General features: G+C 34.9%; 1 protein-coding gene across 1 annotated transcript in view; it reads right to left on the reverse strand.

The window, feature by feature from the left end:
* The window catches only part of LOC147063852 (putative G protein-coupled receptor Mth-like 1), a 134,245-nt gene that overhangs the window by 86,033 nt on the left and 24,757 nt on the right, over positions 1-23,455 (reverse strand). The gene's annotated exons all lie outside the window — the stretch shown is intronic.

Below are 23,455 nucleotides of genomic sequence, written 5' to 3' on the forward strand. Positions count from 1 at the left end.
TAATAAAATATAAATAAAAGTTCTATTATAAAAATAACATTCATTCTAATCAATGAGATCATCATAATTTCGTTCCCTGTTTGTTAATTTTAATCTGAAATGCGGTTCCATGCGGTGCCTGAAGACAGTGACGTCCCGTGGGGGTAGGCAGATAGAGCGTCGCTTGGGGGCGGCAGTTACTCGAAGGGCGGCAAATCGAAGAGAATCATTTGGTATATATAGAAATAGCTACCTAAACTTAGTAATAACGAAAATGTATTTCCATTAATAAATTCAGCTCACTGGTTGGAAACAAAATGTATTAATTAATGACTGTAATTTTTTTGTCGAGCTCGCGATGTCTAATTTACTTCCGTTGCCCTTCGACGTCCATGGCGACAAGAAACGACACCGTGCACGGATGATACAAAATAATGTATTAAAAAAATGGGGCCATATTTTGGCGCTGTCCAGGGGCGGCATTTTGTCTAGGGACGTCACTGCCTGAAGATGCCGAAAGACGAAACCCGGGTCGCAAAAAAATTACTCAAATGGAATAGTTCAAAACTCAAATCCATTAGAATCTGGATTCATTATTGTTGTAATAAATTTTAATAAAAAAATGTCTACGCTGCACAACAGTGTATCTTTCCATGATGATTTGAATGAGAAACTAAATGTCTGCTATGGCGTTTTAAAAACCTAGCTATAATTTTTCATAACCCTTATCTCATTAATATTTTCGACAGAGGGAACATTGACTGAACTTAAAGCATAAGGGAACGTTTTCTAATATCCCATCGGAATCTGTGTAGTTTTACGATGATATAGTATTATCTTAAATATATTTATCCTTAAATGTAGAATAAAGCATTTATTAGATATCTGCTGTGAATGCACTATTTTTGCGAACACACACGTCATACATATAATATAATATCAATTAGGTACCTACTTAATTGTGTTGTAAATATATTCAAGAATACTTTTTATTGGATGTTTTGAAGATATTTAGCGCTTACTCGGTAATAATAATTTATAAAATTAGTCTTAATCACTTAGTATTCACCACATAATATATTGATATTGTTTCTCCTCACGCTTTTCGCTCGCTTCACCTGTACCACCAAGTAATCGCCGAATGTCTTGAAAATACAAAACAATACTTTTAATTAATGCAAGCAGTATAAATTTTATATTTCTTTCAAGTGGTGTGTTTCGACATTTAAAATATTCTCATTTTCAAATGTAGCATTCTACCTACAAAAAGTGTTTGCCATATAATCTTACTCGTAGAATTTTTAACATAAAATGCAAATAATTTAATTTTTGTGTAGCCGAGGTCCACAAACTCTGGTAGTTTTATTAATTTCTGTACCTCAAAGGCAGACGGATGCAAATGCCAAATAGCCAATTGTTCAGGAGAGCCAAAAAACAATTTTTATTTTAAACGAATACTCATAACTTCTAAGAAAATAAACATAGAATGATCATTATTTTTTTTATTCTAATTCAATTAAAGTACTTCTGGAATATGTAAGAAAGAAATAAATATAATACAATTTTGTATCTAAAAAAAATAAAATAAAAAACGTAGTGTGGATTTGCATCCTTCTGCATCTAAAGATATTTTGTTAATGTGGATTTGTATCTTATTTACCTAGACAAAATGAAACAATTTATAAGTTAAAAAAAATTATAGGTATAAATATAACAAAGCAAAACACTTTTTTTTTTATTATGTCATCATCATCATCACCAGCCTGAATCTATTCTCTACTGAATGAAGGCCTCACTAATCTCCAAGCTGATTTCACTTCTCTCGTTCCTGTGCGTTGCGTTGCCAAGTTTTTCCGTAGAACTTTATCGTTTCATCGATTCAGCGGCCTCTAGGTCTACCTTGCGGATGTTTTGTATCTCTTGGATACCACTGGATGACTAAATTTGTCCAACGATTGTCCTTTCTTCGAGCTATATGTCCAGCCCATTTCCGTTTGAGGATTTTAGCAAACTGTATCACATCATTAATCCTTGTCTGTTCCCTTATCCACTCATTCCTCTTTTTGTCCTTTTGCGTTATGCCCAGCATGCACCTTTCCATACCACGCTGTGCTACTCTAAGTTTCTGGATCTCTCTTTTACTTGGTTCAATGTTTCACACGCATGACGCACACGATTACGGGAAGTACACACTGGTTGAACACTTTGCACTTTAGGCACAGTGGGAGGTCATTTTTTAAGAAATTATTCAGGCGGCCAAAATCACTCCAGCCTAGCTTTACTCTGCGAACAATTTCATCAAATATACATCCATCTATAGACACTGTCTTGTTGTGCCAGGTAGATGTAGTTTTTCACCTGTTCGAGCTGAATGTCATTGATAAGGATCTCTTTTTGGCTCGCAAAGCAGTTGAACATGACTTTCTTCTTTGATACATTTATTTTCAAGCCTACTTTGTTGCTTACTCCAGCGAGTTCCTGCATTCTGCTTTGGAGGTCTTCTGAGTCTTGCAAACTACTATTTATTGTCATCGGCAAAGCGCAGATGACTCACGTATTCTCCATTTTCTCAGACTCAAGTCTTCAAGTTTAGTGTAGCTGTAAATAGTTTAGTTGAGATTGTATCACCTTGTCGGCCTCCTTTGCTGATAGGAAATGCGCGATGGTTTATGGAGATGTTTTTGCGCTACTGTATATATTATTGAAAATATTTATATAGCGCCCGGGGATTCCTTGATTTCTGAGTACATCGAGCATTGAAAATTTCTTTATGGAATCGAACGCTTTCTTATAGTCTATAAAACCCATGGATAGCGGCAACTTGTATTCCTGTTACCGCTCTGATTTCTCTGATGACTTGGATATGATCCATAGTGCTGTATACTCCTATAAAGCTCGTTCTCCTGGCTGGTTCTCGTCTAGTACATATTGCAGACGGTTTGAGGGAATTTTATCTTAGTGGATTATTTGATTTGCATCCTTCTGCTTCTAAGGTAGGTATGGCATTTGCATCTTTATGCTATGCATATCTTGGACTATGACTTCCATCTCTCTGCCTCTAATAAATAAAGCCTTTAGCATGACGATTCTTAAAAAAACTCATTTCCCCAAAAATGGAGTTGCATCCGTCTGCCTCTGAGGTACAGATTTTATTGCATGCATTCTTCTGCCTATTCGCACACTATAATACTGTCAAGATTGTGTATAAAACGTACCTATCTCATATTTTTTTATATAGTAATAAATTATAATAAGTATACTAAATGAGGGGTGTGGTCGAAAAACAGGATAATCCACAAAAGAGTGTTTTGGAGATAATCAACATCAAAGTTTTAAAAAATTGTCTTTAAACTGAGTGAGATTTTGCTTGAATCAAATGTGTTTGGAGTTCTCATATAAGTAACACACGTTATATTAAATTTTTATACATTTTTATTATAAATTGCAGTTTTTGATGTGGCTTATCCAGTTTTTCAATATAAAAAATGTATGGATTTGGTTAGATAATATTACAGAATACCCACGGTGGCAGCGCGGCTTAAGCGTTGGACTATCACGCCGTGGGTCCCAGGTTCAAATCCTGGGTCTGGCAAGTACACATATTGTTTTTCAATTTGTGTGTGAGTCAGGAAATGGACCTAATAGGTTGAGCAAGTGGCTGACATCCATTTCTTGTAAAAAACAAAATCTGTTAATACAAACCTCTACTCTGTGGAGGCCCATACGATCCTAATAGGATCGGACATGGTTGGAATATTACAGAATTATTATTTGACAGGGTAGTTTTGCTTAATTCATTTATGCTGAGTGATCAATAGTTTGATTATAACATTCCATTTTTTGGTTTTTTTAAATTTTCATCTATAATTAAGCATACACACAGTCATAAGAACAGTGAAAAACTGGACAATCAACATACAATTCAAGTTGAATGGACTACTTGCTTTGTCAGTGAATTTATCCAATAGGACATTATTTTTATCTTGACCAGTTTTAACATAAAGCTTGAGGTTCACCAGATTAGATTGTCACTATTTCCTTTACAAAAATCACCTGGATTTCCTCAATATTGAATTCTTGCAGTGTTTCCAAGAATTTCTAACGGCGGCCATCTTGTTGTGGTTTGTCTTGTATTTCATCGGTAATGTGGGTGAGTGTGGAATGTATTTTTGTGTATTACTCCCAAAACCCTAACAGTCCCATCTACTGATAGGGTTTTAACAAAAATGATTGAAGCATTTAAAGAAAAATCTTCTTTAGTCGATAAATTAATTAACTCAATAATTGCAAGATAAAAAGAACTTTTTATATACAACGTTTTTAAATTTTCTGTTGAATCGTATAAACTTGACTTGACTAGCTTAAACGATCATAAAAATTGTATTTGATAGAAATAATACTGAAATGTGACTTTGACATGCATATTGATTTCCATAGTAACGCACGTATATATTAATAATTTAGATGCTAGGACCCCAGACCCCTAACAACCAATAATATTGGATTGGATTACGGATTTCTTCCAAAATAACTTTTGATACAAAATAGAATTAACTGAAAATGAATTCAATTCTACTTAAAGATTGCTAAAAGTATTTAAAAAATGCATTGGCATCGTGTTCTGATATATTCAAAAAGTTTCAAATGTCTAGCTAGTCGGGAAGTTAGTTAAAAATCAATTGCAAGATTTTTACCGGACAAAGAACCATCGGACAAATAAGAATACGAGCTAAGAAAAACGTTGGAAAATAAAATAGCGCTTGCTGTGGTTATCAAGTTTTTCGACCACACCCCTCAAATTATACTTATATAAATTTCTGGTTTTTAAATACGTACCAAAAAAAGTGTTCTATATTATGTAATACCCAATAAATTATTTTTAATACAATTCCCATATTTTATCTGCAATTATTTATTTGTCTTCCACTTAGTTTACTCAGTCATTTCCAGAAGAACACTGTCAGATATTATTATAATAATAAAAATCAATAAAGTGTCTTGTTTTCTCAAAACACCTGACAATAATTAAAAGTGACATAACTCTTACATTCATTATTAAATACATACCTAATAGATGACTTCCAAGGATATCTAAACTTGTAGGTTGGTAAATAATAGCTTTGAAAGCATCAAAGCTATTTTGAAAATTCTATGAAATTGTGTATTTTATTTATTGACCAATAATTAGGAACATGAAAGCTTTTACTATACTAGCCTCTCAACTCTCAAGACAGAGTCAATATTGACCGAGAAAAACGTTATAAAATTTAATGGGAGCTGTGATCGTGACATATAGTTGGCCCACTATAAAAAATGATATTTGATGAGGCTCGTAGCATAATCATTGGTTAATGCACAGTTGGCGCGATACCGGTGGTTATACGGGTTCAAATCCCGTCGAGCATCTTCTTTTTTTCAAATATTATTTTTTCTAGTGGGTATATTATATCTGAGGTGATTTCAAGTTATGTATATTCCTTGCCCATTTCCCTCTGGTTAGCGACGGGCAAAACATTGAGATCGTCGACAGCTTCAAATACCTGGGGGTACCCATCACGAGAGATGGCATTCTGCAGAGAGAGCTCACCATCTGGACGGCAATGGCTGGTACAACATTCAACTCGATGCGGAGTGTCTGGGACTCACGATTGTACTCGGTCAAAACCAAATGCCGCCTATTTGACGCTTGCATTCAGACGGTGCTGCTTCACGGTAGGAAGGAACACCTTACGAAGGCTCAGAGAGAGCTCATACTGAGCTTCGATAACAAATGTTTAGGAGCAACAAGGATATAAGGGAACTCACCAAGCAGCCTCTCATTACGCTGAGAGTGAAAGTGAGAGTGAAAGTGAGAGTGAAAAGGCGACCTTGGACCTGGCTCGGCCACGTACTGCGGATGCCAGAAGAGAACCTCAACCTGGCTTGCCTGTTCTTCAAGCCGACCGAATTCCGGCGTCCTGGAAGGCCGCTAAATACTATATATAGAGTGTATACGGCGGAGCTACAGGATGCTGGTTTGACCTGGAACGAAGCAAGAAGACTGGCGAGGGACAGGGATTCTTGGAGGCGCCGCGTGGTGTCCATATGCTCTGACTAAGGGGCGGATATGGCCGAAGAAGATAGGTATTTAATATATGGAATGTTACATTCTCAAAATCTTGTGAATTAGGACCGTTTCAGACGGGACACCGGTGTCGCGCTAGTATATAATAAGGAGGCCTTTGTATTCGATTAAAGAGCCCTAAGTATTATGTTTATGAACGCCCGAGATCTAATGAGTCAACGCGTGTCCGGTACACTTTTCCGTCGGCCGCTACATTCTCAAGCCGCCGAAGCACTTCATTTTATTACAGCAGCCATTTTTATGTTCTAATTTATAACGCGAAATTATCCGTTGACTCATTAGCTCTGGGGCGTTGATAAACATAATACAATGGCCCGTTTATTCAAATACAATGGCCTCCTATATTATATCGAGCGCGACACGGGTGTCCCGTCGGAAACGGGCCTTATTCGTTGAATAAAAGAAAATAATGGTATATTATAAATAAATTATATTATGTACACTTTTATTGTTATTCTGTATATTACACCGATATGTATATTTTATTCAAATGTACTTATTTACTCACTGTGGCGGATTGTCTTTTCATACGCCCTACATATATGCAAATTAATAAATTACTTCATTATAATATTTATAATACAAGTGTGAAGTTATCTTCAATAATGAACTCATGTAGCATAGCTAATCTAAACAGTGGATTATAATATTTCATTTTTCGTTTCACTTTCACATATTCTTTAGTTTACATCTACATAGAAGAAGGTTTTTTTTCAATATCTTTAGTCAGAAGCAAAATTTGTAAATTTGTTTTCGTTGTATATTTTCATTCCATTGTTTTCCCAAACTATGTATACATTCTAAGATTACTGCACCATTATTTTTCATTGCTTTACTTCGCTATTCAATTTCAATATGAGACCTTAATAGATAATCAGATTCATAGCGAGACATCAGTACCTAGTGCATAACCTGTTATATTATTGTATTTTGAATTAAATGTCTGCATCTTTCTGCATACCTATGGATTGCAATACCGTATAAATATATCAATACCGGTATTCGGCAAAATATATTATAGAAAGAAAGAAGTACCTACCTATCAATAAATATAATTATTAAAATCGATTTGAAACACTATCTTATGGCAACCTAAAGTACCTACCTACATTTATAAATATGTATAGATCATAATATTAATTTAGAACTGCTAATTTTAACAAATACTTTAAGTCTGGGTACAGAAAAATCTCTCTGAAATTCAATATTTGTTAGATGTACTATCAACGTTGGATCAATAGTTATAGAATAATTGGATATATTTGCCACGAATGTTTTTTTTAACGAAATATGTCAATTCATCGCGACAATTCTATACCTTCGTATATTTGAGGGAATTTATTTTCATTTTATTTAACTTTTGTTGGTTTCAGTCAATATATTTGCGTTTTGGCAGCTTAAAACTTATAGCTACACTAAATTTAATAGACAATATTCATTTTTGAAAAACATATACGCATATGCTTTCTTTATACCTACCGGAAATATCGGTATTTTGGATTTTTTAAATCGGTATTTCGGTATCGATAAATAATTGAATACCGGTTTTTAAATACCGGTATTGCATTCCCTATGCATACCTATATATTTTAAATTCTAGTGGACGACATAACTCTGTAAGTTGAGCAATGTTTACAAAATTAATATTACTCACATATTATAATCTTTCATCGAATTATGCACTAATGCAATATGCAATAGCGCTTCATTCAAAACTCTCTATATATGCCTATATGTATATTGTATATTAATTTATTGTAGTTATTGAATTTTGTATTATTTAATATAATGGTATTAACAGGCCCGATCTTAGGGCGATTGAACCGAATGGACCCAATCGGGCCTCGCGGCCTAAGTATCTTTGGATGTCCTCAAATTAATTACTGAAATTCTGGGAAAATCGAAAACGACGTAGTATCCAGTAAATTATTGTAATATGGATATAAAATATAAGTAATTATAAGATAAAAAGAACTTTTTATATACAACGTTTTAAAATTTTCTGTTGAATCATGTAAACTTGACACTGAAAAAACTTGGTACTGAAATGTCATTTTGACATTTCATATTGATTTCCATAGTAACGCACGTATATATTAATAATTTTGTTGCTAGGACCCACTTAGAAACCAATAATAATGAGTATTAAATATTACTTTTAACGATTTTTTTATACGAACATACAAAACAGAATTAACTGGAAATGAATTCAATTCTTAGTATTAAAAAATGCATTCCCGTCGTGTTCTGATATATTCTAAAAGTTTCTCAAATGTCTAGCTAGTCGGTAAGTTAGTTAAAAATCTTAGACAAACAAGAAAAAATCTGTACAGGACAAACAAGAATACGAGCTAATAAAAACATGTTAATAATGAAGATTTAAGAAAAGTTGTTTAAAGTAAACTATTCGCACTATTAAAAATAAACCCAAAACTGTAAAACCGGAAAATATTCGTAACCCATACCTAGGGGCCTCGACCACGTCATTATCCAATCGGGCCTTGCATTTGCTAGGACTAGCCCTAGGTAACAGTCGATCTGCAACTGCGGACTGATTTTATGTGTTGGTGATATTGATTATTCATGGAAAAATACAGGAAAATATTGATTATTAAATCACACATAAGTGTACTAAGTTTCACGAGATTACAGTACACAGAATCACCGACATCTTTCAAATAACTCAATAATTAGAATTTAGTACAGAAATTCACTTCTAGTTAACATTTCCCCATTTATACAGGATTGAATACATTTAAATGTATGGCTGCAGAGTACGGGAAAATGCTATGTTCCTTGTAGGGAATCCAATCCCGAGCCAAAATTCTGATCCCGGGATTTCGGGATTACAATTTGACAATCCCGGGATTGACATTTTTTTTCACTGTTAATATAAAATTTTTATACCTACAAATAACATTGATAAAATCGGTCAAAAATAAATCTAGTATAATTTATACTTTTTAAGACATTTATTGTTAATATTGTATACGTTCGATCTTAGAAATACATAAGTTTAATGGAGTAAATAATATTGTAATATAAATAATAATGTGAATTTAATATGAGATTGCTGTTTCTGATAGTAAAGACTTAATGAATGGGTTAGCGAGTTTTAAAATTGTAAAGCAAATCATGGTGTACTTATGGCCTTTCCGCTTCATAAATCTAATTAGTCAGCCAAATATGAAACTGCCGTAAAACGTATGAGACCACGGCAGAATTACTTCGTTAATAGTGCGAAGTATTGTTTTTTCCAATCTTTCTCATTTTTATTAATTTATGTGAAAAAATAAAATGAATCGGCAACTTACACGTATAAGTCAAACTTCATTAAAATTCTTCATTCTCAGTTTATTTCTAATGTAGTTATTTGTTATTAGAAGTATTTTTTCTGTTATATTTTCGTTTTTATTTTATTTTCCATAAAGATTGATATAAAAAATCTATCCCGAAAGTTTCGGGATTATGTTTATTAATCCCGGGATTTATAGGTATCGAAAATAGCTCGGGATCCCGGGATTGGAATCCCTAGTTCCCTGCATATCCCCACATCCTCCACCATGGAACAGAAATAGTACAGTAATACCCCGACTTACGCAAACTCGGAGTTACGCGGTTATTTATCCGACACTTCAGACCCAGTTCCACCAGAAAGTGCAAGACAATTGAAAGCTTGACATAAAGTCTCAGCTCAATTAAAAAGGCTTAAAAATTTAAAAAACATAGACTCCAACTAAGAACGCGTTAAAGCTACAAAGTAATTAATAAAAAATTGTATTTTGCTACGAGAAATTTTGCGTGAAAAAAAGAAGGCATTATATTGTCAGACGAATTTGTTAGATTTTATGAAGCCATCGACAGCAAGATAACTTTTTTACGTAACTCATTTATTTTTTTTATTTTGTATTAGTCGAACTTTGTAATTACGAGGAAGATGGGACCGACCGAATTTGCTCGTTATAAGCGGTACTCGGTATATCAGAGAATAGGTATTTTTAAATGAGCGGTCACAAAAGTCGAAAAATAATCGAAAATAAAAAATCTGAATGCGATCGTAAAAATCCCCGAAACAAGCATGGCCTTCATAAACTACAAAAGAAGTTGTTCATTGTAATGAACGCTGGTAGGTACCTACGGATTTCACAGACCTTGGATTTTTCCACCATATGCGTGGATACGTTTTCATTATTGTTGGCAAAAACAACAATTAGGTAGGTACTTAGACACTTAACTAGTGTCATAAACGTAATCCGTCCCCGGCGGCATCCTATCCGATCGGATTTTACTGCTTAGGGTCGAAAAATTTTAAAACGATCGACACAGTATTTTAGCTCAGTATATCCGATAAGTTGCTCATTATAACAGTGAATAAATTTATGGAGAAAATCATAAACCAAAATGTCAACGAATGTTTCCTCATTACATCCGAGATCGTAATAACCGAGTTCGAGTGTATTAATATGTACAAAGAACTGCAATATTTTTATTATATTTCATATTTTTCTTCTAAACTAGTGTTTTTGTTAGTCCTTATTGTATATGTATATATATGTAAAGTTGTATCCTGACTTACGCGAATTCGACTTAAGCGATTTTCCCCCACCCACCTATCGCGTGACTTCGGGGTATCACTGTAATGTATATTTTCATTTTTCAAATGCAAGGACATCATAAATAAATTTGGAAAACGAAATATCTAAGAGGTGTGGAGTAACCAGTGTTGCCAACCGTACTATAATTATAGTATTTAAACTATAATTTTGGTCCGCGTACTATGTACAATATAAAACAAGTATAGTACGCCCAAAATACTATTATTTTGAATATCGGAAAAAATATGTAAAAAGTACTAAAATTTCGATATTTCCGTTCGATAAATTGGTGCAAAGTACTATAATTTCGCAATATAAGAAGATTTGGAGAACTTGGAAAAAAATTGCTCGAAAAACGTCAAAAAACACTTGACTTTGGCTTAAAATAAAATTTATTGAATTCTTCGGTAAGCATTTTTGGTGGTAAGAGGTAGGTACCTAAATAAAAAGGGGTCTCGGAGTTTCTCAAATTCTCCGTTATTTTTTTCTGAGAAACAAAAAACCTATACATTTTCAACAGATGACAACGCGTACTATATTTTTTCCCCAAATACTATAATTTTGGAGGCTCTGTACTATAATTCAACTTTGAAAATATGGCAACACTGGGAGTAACAGGCAACCGATCTCGAAACAATACGTCACTCTTAGCTTGTCCTTCGTTCTGACAACTGCTCTCGGCTTATGCACTGTCACTCATTCAATGTTGGTGTATTTGAAGGTTACAACACACACTATTGCACGTATATAATGTGTGTCTCCTTTTCATAGGATACTCACACATTCAAAACCCTGCCTCAAAATGTAGTGTATTAAGGTATAACATATCTGAATTCCATTTATTACTCTGTTTTGTGGTTCGAATCCTACTTTCTGAGTTTTTCTAATATGAAAATTATGTATTTTCAATAATAATAATTACGAGATAAAAAGAACTTTTTATATACCACGTTTTTGAATTTTCTGTTGAATCATATAAACTTGACTTGACTAGCTTGAACGATCAAAAAAAATGTACTTGATCGAAATAATACTGAAATGTCATTTTGACATGTCATATTGATTTCCATAGTAACGCGCGTAGGTATATATTAATAATGTAGTTGCTAGGACCCCAGACCCCTAGCAACCAATAATGGTGTCGAAATAACTTTTCATACAAAACAGAATTAACTGAAAATGAATTCAATTCTACTTAAAGATGGCTAAAAGTATTAAAAGAATGCATTGGCATCGTGTTTTGATATATTCTAAAAGTTTCAAATGTCTAGCTAGTCGGGAAGTTAGTTAAAAATCGATTGAAAGATTTGTGCCGGACAAAGAATCACCGGACAAATAAGAATACGAGATAATAAAAACGTTGTAAAAATCTACTTGATGGTTTTGAAACATTTTTTTTAATTCTGTTGATTATCAGGCTGCAGATAAACAATATTCGATTGTATGCCAACATGATCGTACTTTGACAGACGCGAGTCACTAAAAACTATATTATCTTTAAGCTTTTTTTATTTTAAACTCACATGCAACCAAATTTAAATATAAAATATACCTACCAAACTAATAACGTCTAGCGCAAAATATATATTTTTTTAAATAGACTCCCGTTATTCAGTCAATGAAATTTTTTTGATATCATCAAACAGATTTTTATAAATATGAATTTATAAATCTATTATAATTTAGAAGACATCACGCGATACTAGCATTTTATTATTACATGCCACATTAATTCGTGGTACAGTTTGAGTAGGAAAACACTATTCTACCCAATTAATTAATAACTCATTTTATAATGATATCATTATATTAATAGCAGCGCTCGAAATGGAAAATTTTACGAACAGGATCGCTTGATAATCTTACGAAAATATTAACATGATTTTTTAATTTTATAAATGTATTTTGTAAAAATAAGTGGTAGATTTTTTTTGTTATATGGCCTATCTAGCTCAGACGGTCAAATATTTTTTTTCCACGAGACGGATAGTCTTGGGAATTGTATGAACCGGAATGGCGTTCCATTTTGAGCCATGAATAATATAAATACCTTATACTATCTGCGCGGTACTTCTACCTATTTGAGGAAACGTGATCTTTGGAAGTAAATTTAATATTATGGAATATTACCTATTATGATTAGAATGCCTAAGAAGAACTAATTTGTGAAATTTTAAATTTAGCTCGCCTCTTCCGCTTGCAACCAATGACAGTTTTTTTTTCATTAATTAGGTAATTTGTTTTGAAAATTAGAATGTCCGGCGTGACATATAAATGTTACATATAAACATAACATCTCAAAATACCCCTTATAGTACAATGATAATATAAATTATGATTATGGATATCAAAAATATTTGTCTCTTTTCCGATGTAGGGTTAGTTCCAGGGAACTCATAAATTATTGATAGTTTGATAAATATTATCAAACTTAGGGTAAGTTTGTATCAAAGTATTAGCACTTATTGCACCATTCGGTCACTTAGCACCTCTCTTGACTGTGATAAAATTTAGAGCGAGACATAAATTTTTGACCGTTTAGACGGTTAACTTATTTTAACAATTATAATATCTCAATACAAATATGTAATAAATACTATCACTTTATTACTTTAGCAGCCGATAGTCGCCTTGTGTATAGAATAGACCCGCTGAAATACCTAACGGGTAAAGAGAAGCAGGCGACCAATCTTGAGTAAGGTAGAATACGGGATAAATTTAAACACATGTCAAGAATACGTCGCGTATGCGTTAAATGAATTAATAATTTTATATTGTATGTTGTATAAAATAAGGATCTGTACTGCAAAAATGCGAATCGCAATTTAAAAGGCCAGAATTGAAATGGCATAGAGTTTCTAAGTACACGAATATTTTCTAGGGATGGCCTATAAATTATTATTGTTCAGTTCACAAATTAGGTTTATCACATAATTAAACTATTATAATCATCATCATCAGCCTGAATCTATCCACTGCTGGATGAAGGCCTCTCCAAGCTGATTCCACTTCTCTCGGTCCTGTGAATTGCGTTGCCACGTACTTCCGCATTTTATCATTTCATCGATCCAGCGGGCTAGGTCTACCTTGCTGACGTTTTGTACCTCTAGGATACCACTGGATGATTAAATTTGTCCAAAGATTGTCCCTTCTTCGAGCTATGTGTCCAGCCCATTTCCATTTGAGGTTTTTTGCGAACTATATTATATCGCAAACCCTTTTGTTTGTCTCCTTATCCACTCATACCTCTTTTCGTCCTTTCGCGTTATGCTCAGCATGCACCTCTCCATACCACGTTGTGCTACTCTAAGTTTCTGGATCCCTTTTTTACTTAGTGTCCATGTTTCACACGCATATGTGATACTGGGAAGCACACACTGGTTGAACACTTTAGGCACAGTGGGAGGTCACTTTTGAAGACATTATTCAGGCGACCAAAAGTATTCCAGCCTAGCTATAAAATCATACTTCAGTGAAACGGGAAATAATTTTCAACAATAGGTGGGACGTAATTTCGCACTCGTTGCCAATCAGAGAGCGATAGTCGAGCTGTGAGGACGTCAATTTGTTTTATGATGGCGTCTGAGGAATATATTCATAAATCGTGTAAAGATGACTAAAAAACGTTACGCATTTACTCGAAAAAGAAAACATGTCAATGAATATATTATTATTATTACTAATATAACAATAAACATAACATTAAATGGACGCATGTTGAATTTCTATGACAAATTATGTTTTGTTCGTCACGCGTCGTTTGCACAATCTGCGCGTCGCGTAGGCACGTTCTTTTTAGACCATGCTGCAGCTGAAGTCATCATCATCAGCCGGGGTCAATCCACTGCTGGATGAAGGCCTCCCCAAGCTTCTTCCAACTCTCTCGGTCCTGTGTCGTTCGCTGCCACGTATTTCCGTCGAACTTTACCAGTTCGTCAATCCAGCGGCTTTTAGGGCGACCCTGTAGCCGTTTAGTGCCCCTTGGGTACCACTGGATGACGGCATTTGTCCAGCGGCCGTCCTTTCAGCGAGCAATGTGCCCCGCCCATCTCCATTTCAGCTGTTTGGCAACGTCTATTACATCGCGTACTCCTGTCTGCTTTCTAACCCATTCGTTTCTCTTACGGTCCTTTCGCGTGATGCCCAACATACACCTCTCTATGCATCGCCGTGCGACTCTTAGCCTTTGGACATCTCTCGTGTTGAGGGTCCACGTCTCGCAGCCATACGTGAGCACGGGTAGCACACATTGGTCGAACACTCTACGCTTAAGACACAATGGTAGGCCACTCTTGAAGATACTATTCAGACGTCCGAAAGCACTCCATCCTGGCTTTGTTCTTCTAGCAATTTCATCGTGCATGCTTCCGTCTATGGACACCTGCTGTCCGAGATAGACGTAGCTGCTGACTTGCTTGAGTTGGGTGCCATCAATACGATGCAGGGTCCGAAAAACAGTTCCTCATCACTTTTGTCTTTGAGACGTTTATCTTTAGGCCGACCGTTTGACTGACATCCGCGAGTTCTTGCATTCTACCTTGGAGGTCTTGTGAAAGTATAACAATATCATCTGCAAAGTGCAGGTGATTAAGGTGCTCCCCATTAATTGAAACACCTTTTTCCTCCCAATCAAGTTTCCTAAATAAGTCCTCAAGAGTAGCGGTGAATAGTTTAGGTGAAATGGTATCACCTTGCCGGACACCTTTGTTAATGGGGAATTTACACGACCGTTTGTGGAGTTTCACGAATGCTGTGGCATCACTGTATATACTGTTCAATATGTTTATGTAGCGTCTGGAAATTCCTTGGTTGCTAAGGGCGTCTATAATAGAAGATTTTTTTTATTGAATCAAGTGCCTTCTCATAATCAATGAAACCAAGGTATAGTGGCAGTCTGTATTCTTGATACCGTTCTATAACTTCTTCGACGACTTGGATGTGGTCCATCGTTCTATAGCCTCTTTTGAACCCAGCTTGCTCTCTCTAACATCTAGAGCATGTCTCATGTTGCTTCCACATGACACGCAGTTCTCTTCAATCTAGACGGCGCTGAAGAAAAGCAATTATTTTATATCAATTTTCCATTATACTTTTACGGCCACTCTGTAGTGTTATTTATGAGTTGCCAATGTTGCCATGCAACGCGTCCAAAGCCGTTTTTCTGTGAATCACAAAAAAACGACCAAAACAAAGATTCCTATTACTGAAGCCTGTCAAAGTGTTGCGACTTTAAATGTTGGAGGTCAAGATAAAAGAAAGGTATCTTATACACATAGCACAACGAAACAGGAAAACACCGAGCTACTGAGTCCGTCCAGCTGAGAATAATAATTTAAAAAAATTGCCTTGAAACTTTTTCGCATTGTCTAGCTCAATAGATTCTTTCGTCAAATCTTGTTTGGCATTTAATATGTTCGCGACTATTATCAAGCACGTTATGCAATTACATAGATGAGAAAATTGAAATCCACAACATAATATAAATGACCATGTTTTAGTATGTATATCGTCACCTTACTATTAAAACCTCGTAAGTCTGTTTGAGAAGAATGTTGAGAGGAATGAAAAAACGTAATACAAACAATATTTTAAGCACCTCTCCAATCGATGAATCTGCTAACACTGGTTGTGAAATACGAGGTTTTAATTCCATGTTTGAAACCACGAGACGTACGAGTTTTTAAAATTTGTCGATAAATGGACAGCATACCAGTCTAGAGAACCGAGGTTTTGATATTATGATTTTGAATGTTTTTTATTTAAATTTTGTCGAACAAACTTCATTTTTCTATAATATAGGACTTACGAGGTCTTAATAGTAAGGTGACGATATAGGTATTTTAATGTTTTTCAATTATTATAGAAAGTTTTCCATCACTGGCTAACTTGGCGTGTTTTTAATTCTGTTTATGTCAAGTTTTTATTGAGTATATTAAAAACAAGTTAAACCTATTAATGTAAACGTAAACAATAGAATTCTTGCGGAACAAATATCTTGCTTGAAGACTTCATTGCATAATATAATATTAATAATACTTAACCACTCGACAACAGTATTGTTAAGGCTATACCTCAGTTGAGGCATGGTCTAAAAGATCGTGGCTAGGCGATGTGCGGATTGTGGGTCACGGGTGCAAATGATGCATGCCAAACGAAATATAATTTGTCATATAAATCCAACATGCGTCAATTTAATGTTCTGTTTATTGTTATATTAGTAACAATAATAATATATGCATTGACATGTTTTCTTTTTCAAGTAAATCGGTAACGTTTTTAGTGATCTTTACATGATTTAAGAATTAATACCCCCGTCGCCATCACGAAACAAATAGACGTATTCACACGTCGACGTTCACTTTCCGAATGAAAATTTCGTCGCACCTATAGTTGAAAATTATTTGCCGTTTCACTGATGCACCGTCTTAATGTATTATGATTATCTTTGCTCTTGCATTACAAGCACTGGAAGTTTGGAAAATCGCTAAATATATATCGCAAAGATAGCGATGACAGGTTTGAAGTAAATATGAAAATGTTTTACGTAGTGCGATATAAAACTGGTCAAGACAGTGATATTTTCCAAAGCTTTTTTGGTGTTGAAGCAAAATGAAGGACGCAATATTTTTGTGGAAATAGTGCTTCCAAAACGTTTTTAGCTTTTTTTTAGTTTTTGTCGAGTTTGGAAACATAAGCAAAAAAAAACTCCATATAATTAAGAAGTTTTTGTACCTAAATAAATAAATGAAGTGGCATCCTGCGTATTTATTCTATACACAAGACTGCTATCAGCAGCTATCGATGGTTGTTTTTGATAGCAGTCTTTTGTATAGAATAGATGCGCTGATGTTGATGGCGAGGTGGCAGCGTTCGAAATGGAAAATTTTACGAACCGTAGCGCTCTATAATTTTCCAAAAATATTAACGTAGTTTTCCAATTTATAAATATAGGTGTTCGATTTTTTGTTATATGGACCAAATTATTTTTTCCTCGAGACGGAGCGATAATTTTTGGGATTTCGTGAACCGGAACGGCGCTCCAGTGCGGTCCGTTCCATTTCGAGCCCTGCGTTGTGGTTATTTACTCACGTACTATTATTTACGACTTTGTATTATAATAATTGTTTGTAAACAATGATTCTTCTTCCACGGCGCTACATCCAGGGGTGGGATTTGGCCTCCTCCACAACCGCGCTCCACTCGCTCCGGTCTCTCGCCACACTTCTCCAGTTACCGGGTCTTTCTCTATATGAAGCCAGTCCTCTTCTACGGCGTCAGCCCATCTCCTTCTTGGACGGCCTCTGGGTCTCTTCCGTTGGGGTAGCCACTTCGTCATGATTCAGGCATTCTCTCCACATGTCCCGCCCATCGTAGTCTTTGGGACTTAAAGGATCTTATGATTGTTTGTTGTAAAAAATGACTCATCCCGTGTAAATATGTATATGTTTTGGTCTGGTAACACTAATACAATACATTTGTAATGAGAAATCAGTTTTAGCTATTTTAATCATAGCGTTTGTAAGGTAATTTTGTCAGTTTACTTTAGTTAGTTTTGGCATTTAAGAAAGTAACACAGTAATTTTAGGTATTACATTTTAAAATATATATTTATAATACTATATTATATTTATTATCGTAATTTAATTATTCTCGATGTTATTATATTCAAAATGATCAACCGAGTCATTTGAAAAAAAAATTTAGTACATATATCAACTCAAACAATACCATTAAATAAAGTAAACCATAGTCTTTATTTAAATTTGATTAAATAAATTAAAACTCAGAAAATTCAAGAACATATAGGTTTCCATTAGTTTTCCATCACTGTCTCAAGCTCAACGGATGCAGCCGGTCCTCGACTAATATAGATTTAATGATTGTTCAAATTTTATTTCTAGAATAATAATAAAAAACAGAACAAAAAAGTTTCTGCGCATTTTCTGTTCGCAAACAATATATTATCTGAAAAATCAAGTCCGAGTCAGACAAAAAATTATATCAAATTCCGGTGAACTTGTCGTTTAATATGTTCCGTGAATACCACTATATTGTACCATTTCGATGCTCCAACATTCTACCTTTATTACAAGTGAAATAGATTTTCCTTGCCTTGTAAAGAAATCATTAAATCGCAATATACAATAAAATTATTGCCAACAATGAAGGCCGAGATTGTGGACCACAGAACAGATTAATAAATAGAATTCCGACCCCACTACACTACATTTTGACGCAGGGTTTTGAATGCGTGTGTTCTATGAAAATAAACCACATATATTATTATAGACGTGCAATATTGTGTGTTGCAACCTTCAAAATCACCGATAGGACACGACTTGCGCCCTACCAAAACAATCAACGGCCAGCGTAAAAAGTAATTTAGAAAGCGCTTCAGAGAGTATTATAAGAGCCATTACTTAAAATTTATCGTAATTAAGTATGGTACCTTTAGCATAGTGATCTATGTGCGTGAGTGCGAAATCCGAGAGATGCAGATTCGATTCCTGCGGGATGTCTTATTTTTTTCAAAATGATTTTTTCTATTAGTTACTTAGTAGTAGTAAGTGTTTTCAAAATAATGTATGCTCTTTATAGTTAATATGATTAAATATATATGATTAAACAGTTGCGATCATCCGTGCCTTAGTCCACGAGAAATATGGAAAAGGCATACAGAATGAAGAAATAGACTTCTTCTTCGATGGCGCTACAGCTCAAGTCGAGCCCTGGCCTCCTCCACCGCCGTCCTACAGCCGGAACGGTCCTCTGTACGTCTTTTCCAGTTCCTCATTTTTAGCAGCTGGTTGGCATCTTTTGTAATGTTATCACCGAAGAAATAGACTAGTTCGATTTTAATGTAACTATTATTCTTTTTCAAATCAATGAGATGGACAACGATTGGTTCTAAGAGCGCGACCATCAACTCAACCGTTCCATGTCTATGAATATACAGTCAGTGTCTTTAGACACGTACGTCAGTATGACACTCGAGTAGACGCGGCCCTCTACCCGCACCTAACCGCTGAGCCTTGCTAAAAACAATCATCAGTCGCCCACACAAAATAATGTTACCTTCAACATGTTTAAAATGTTGTTTGATCGCCATATTCAATTCCGATGAGTAAATATCTTAGATCAGTATTCTTTAACCGATGGTCCGCGGACCGGCGCCGGTTCGCATGCATTTATTACCGGTCCGCGAAAGCTTTCACCATGCTATCAAGTGTTAGTATTCATAGTAGTTGATAGTATCAACAACTAAATCGCTACACGATTCTCGGAATTTGCACTAGATGAAATGTTGGGAGAATTTTTGAACGCTGCTGATATTAACCAGATAGTCATATTCAATATTATAATCCAACATTTAAAAGCGTTCGCTGAAAGTTAATAAATATTTCTCTGAAAATTAAGATCTACATTCTACGTAAAGGTGGACCTCTAACATCTGGATTAATAATCTCTTTTTGGAATATATTAAATCATGCGCACTTGATCCTCAAGAGAAAGATAAGCTGATCGAGTTGTCTTCTGATGTCACTCTGGTATACAGACATAAAATGCAATGATTGTCTCAATTTTGAATATTCCTTGATAAATAATATCCATTTCTGAGTTATAAAGCTATCAGAATATTGGTATTTTTTTTTAACTTCCTAATGGAGTGAAAAGACTTTTTCATCTATGTCAGTAGTATAAACCAAACAGAGAAATCAAATGGATGTTAATGCAGCGTTTCGTCTCTCAGAAATAATGCTGCAACCACGTTTATTAAATTTTCTTACAAAGCAGCAGAAGCAGATGTCGCATTAAATCAAAAGTTGTAATTTTTAACATAATATTCAATAAATAAAATTCTATCTATAATGGTTATTGTTTCTGACTGGTACCGGTCCGCGAAATATTTCTCCTGTGTTCACCGGGCCGCGGGTGTTAAAAGGTTGAAGAATACTGTCTTAGATCACTACTTAACAATTCATTTAGACCGTCTTATAATGTGTTCGAGTAATACAGTAGGAACAGACAAATGCTAGTAGGGCCTCGCAATTAAAATGCAATATGAATCATAAAGGCATAGTACTCGTAGTATACTTAATTACAAATCTGAGTATGACATCTTTATAATGCTTTAGACCAGGGGTTCACAAAGTGTGTCCCGCGAGATTTATGTTAAATCTGTATTATTTTTTATTCTTCATATCGAATATTAAAAATTAAATGCCCGTAAAATACGCAATTTGAATTAATAGATTTACAAGAGTACGTGGAAGCAAAAGCATCTTATCGTGATAAGACTGTAATTGAATTCCACAGATTCCCGTGAGGTATATCCAAATATATTTAAATATGCTCATCAAACGGCTTTTTTATTTGGAAGTACCTACCTATATTTGTGAAAAAACATTTTCCACAATGAGCATTAATTATTAATCAAAAATAACAGACACCCATATCGCATCTGTTTGCGTATTCACACCACAAAATTTGAGCCTAGATTGCAGGATTTAGTTTCAAACAAACAATTGCATAAATTCTCATGGTGAAAAACAATTAAAAAAAATTGCCTTGTTTTTTAAAAACAGAAAATATTTATAAAAGAAAGGGCGGCCCGCCAAATATTTTTAATTTCAAAATTGTCACTTTGACGAAAAAGTTTTTGAACCCCTGTAGACACTATGAAACATTGTGTTTTTTATACACATTCGTAAGGCCGCGCGAAGGGTGGCTACCGCCTAGGTGCAAGCCAAAAATTTCCGAAATATAAAATAGTATCTGCATCAAAATATTCATATTTTAGAAAAATATGGCCTATTATTTCAGCTACCATATAACATCTTGTATTATAACAAGTATCGATTTAAAATAACCGAATCTAGCAGAATTTGTGAATAATATACTTTATGAGATCAAAAATAATTGCCCCGCAGGCGGATTTTTTTTTTTGTTCAAGAGGTTTTCTTAAAATCTTGTACCTTCCTACTCAGTTCGTTATTTGGTTCCCTGTAATACAACAAATTATATGTGTGCAGAAACGCTTTATTCATAATGCTATGATCCTATTGACACTTTAAAAGAAGGCTTTTCGGTATCTTTGCACACAATATTTGTATATTCAGTCATTTTACTCTTCGACTGGCTGCGTGTGGTAAGTGTCGCCCTTTGGCAGTAGGCAATGTATACATATTAAACTTCAAATATTTCGTCACAAGATTCGATATATGCAATTGAATAAAATCATATCAAAATGTATTTTTTCAGATTTTTGCCGCCCCCATAATCCTTCCGCCCGAGTGTTTCGAACGCTTGGCACGTTCCTGCATATTCGTACGCTTTTATTATATCTATACTATAATAATTTGTAGAATAATATTATTATGTTTGGATGTTTGTTTGAACCGTCTTTCGGTTTTTCTTTATACAAATCCACACGCGCAGTCGGATTTCGACAAAATTTGGACAGTAGACGGAGGCCAACAAGCCGGAGTGCGTGATCGGGTCTCGAATTTCAGATTTTACCCGTTGCACCCCGGGGACAGTTTTACGGTTTTTACGGTTTGAGGAAAAAAGCCGCCGCGTACAGGGCCTTGAAACGCGGAAATTAATTATGCAACCACCATTTTTTATTGAAAATGGCGCTGGAATGTGTACATTTAAAAAAATATTGGCGTTTATTTCAACTCGATCAGAGGTCAAATGGCAAAGTTAGATGCAAATAATTGTGTTATTAGAATTGTTAATCGGCGGGTTGGAGCGGGCGACGCAGTGCTGCCACATTAGATCGGAATACTTCACTCACGGACAATAATTGTATTTAGCGGCATCAGAGCCGGAGTGCGTGGTCGGGGTCTCTAATTTCAGATTGAACTCGTTGCACCCCGGGACAGTTTTACAATAATAAATTGAATATGTAATTTTTATTTTCAAATATTATACCATTCCACTCCCGGGCAGCGCCGAGTGATACTGGTGGTATTACATAATATTAACCACCCTTTTTCTCCGAACAAAAACGGTAGGAATCGCAGGAGAGAGGGGTGCTTTTGCTTGGTTTTGGTGAACTGACTAACACCGTATAAATTACAAAAAAATCACATCGCGAATGCGGACGAGAGTTTCGGAGTACATATTATTCAGAACACGTCCAACTGCTTCGACATGGAAGTCGGTACATGGTCGGTACAATTCAAAGGTGGCGGCGTCACGCGTCGAAACAATGAAACACACATTATTATTATTAATTATCTCATTACAATATGCAGTGAATGTACATGAGATGAGTATATAGTAAAAAACGCGTCTTGATCTGGCGACTGAAAGGCAAATACCAAATACTAAAACACTAAAATAGGTGAAATGAACTATGTGAATCCGGGGTAACGTCAACCAAATGCAAAACGAATTGGTCTTTACGACCGTGCGCAGGCAGAGAGCGTACATGTTCAAACACGCGCGTTACCATGATCTTACTCCCTACTTCATTTATCGTTTGTCAATTAATGGCTACGGCCGTATGTTGTAGCTTAACCACTGGGAAATGCCAATAAAAATGGCGTATTTCAAAAAAATACTACCTTATTCTTAGGTCAATAATTGTTATAAAGCAATTCGTATGATGTTTATTACATTTTAATGGTCAAAGACGTAGCTTCTTCAGTATCTTTAGAATTATCTTGAAATGTGTTAATCGTGCCAATTTTTTGAATAATAAAATGCCTAATTCTTGTCAAATTTGGGATCACAAAGATTATAAAAT

The sequence above is a fragment of the Rhyacophila brunnea genome, unplaced genomic scaffold, assembly GCF_057557595.1.
Source record: "Rhyacophila brunnea isolate RB1 unplaced genomic scaffold, BYU_Rbru_1.0 scaffold_8, whole genome shotgun sequence".
NCBI lineage: Eukaryota > Metazoa > Arthropoda > Insecta > Trichoptera > Rhyacophilidae > Rhyacophila > Rhyacophila brunnea.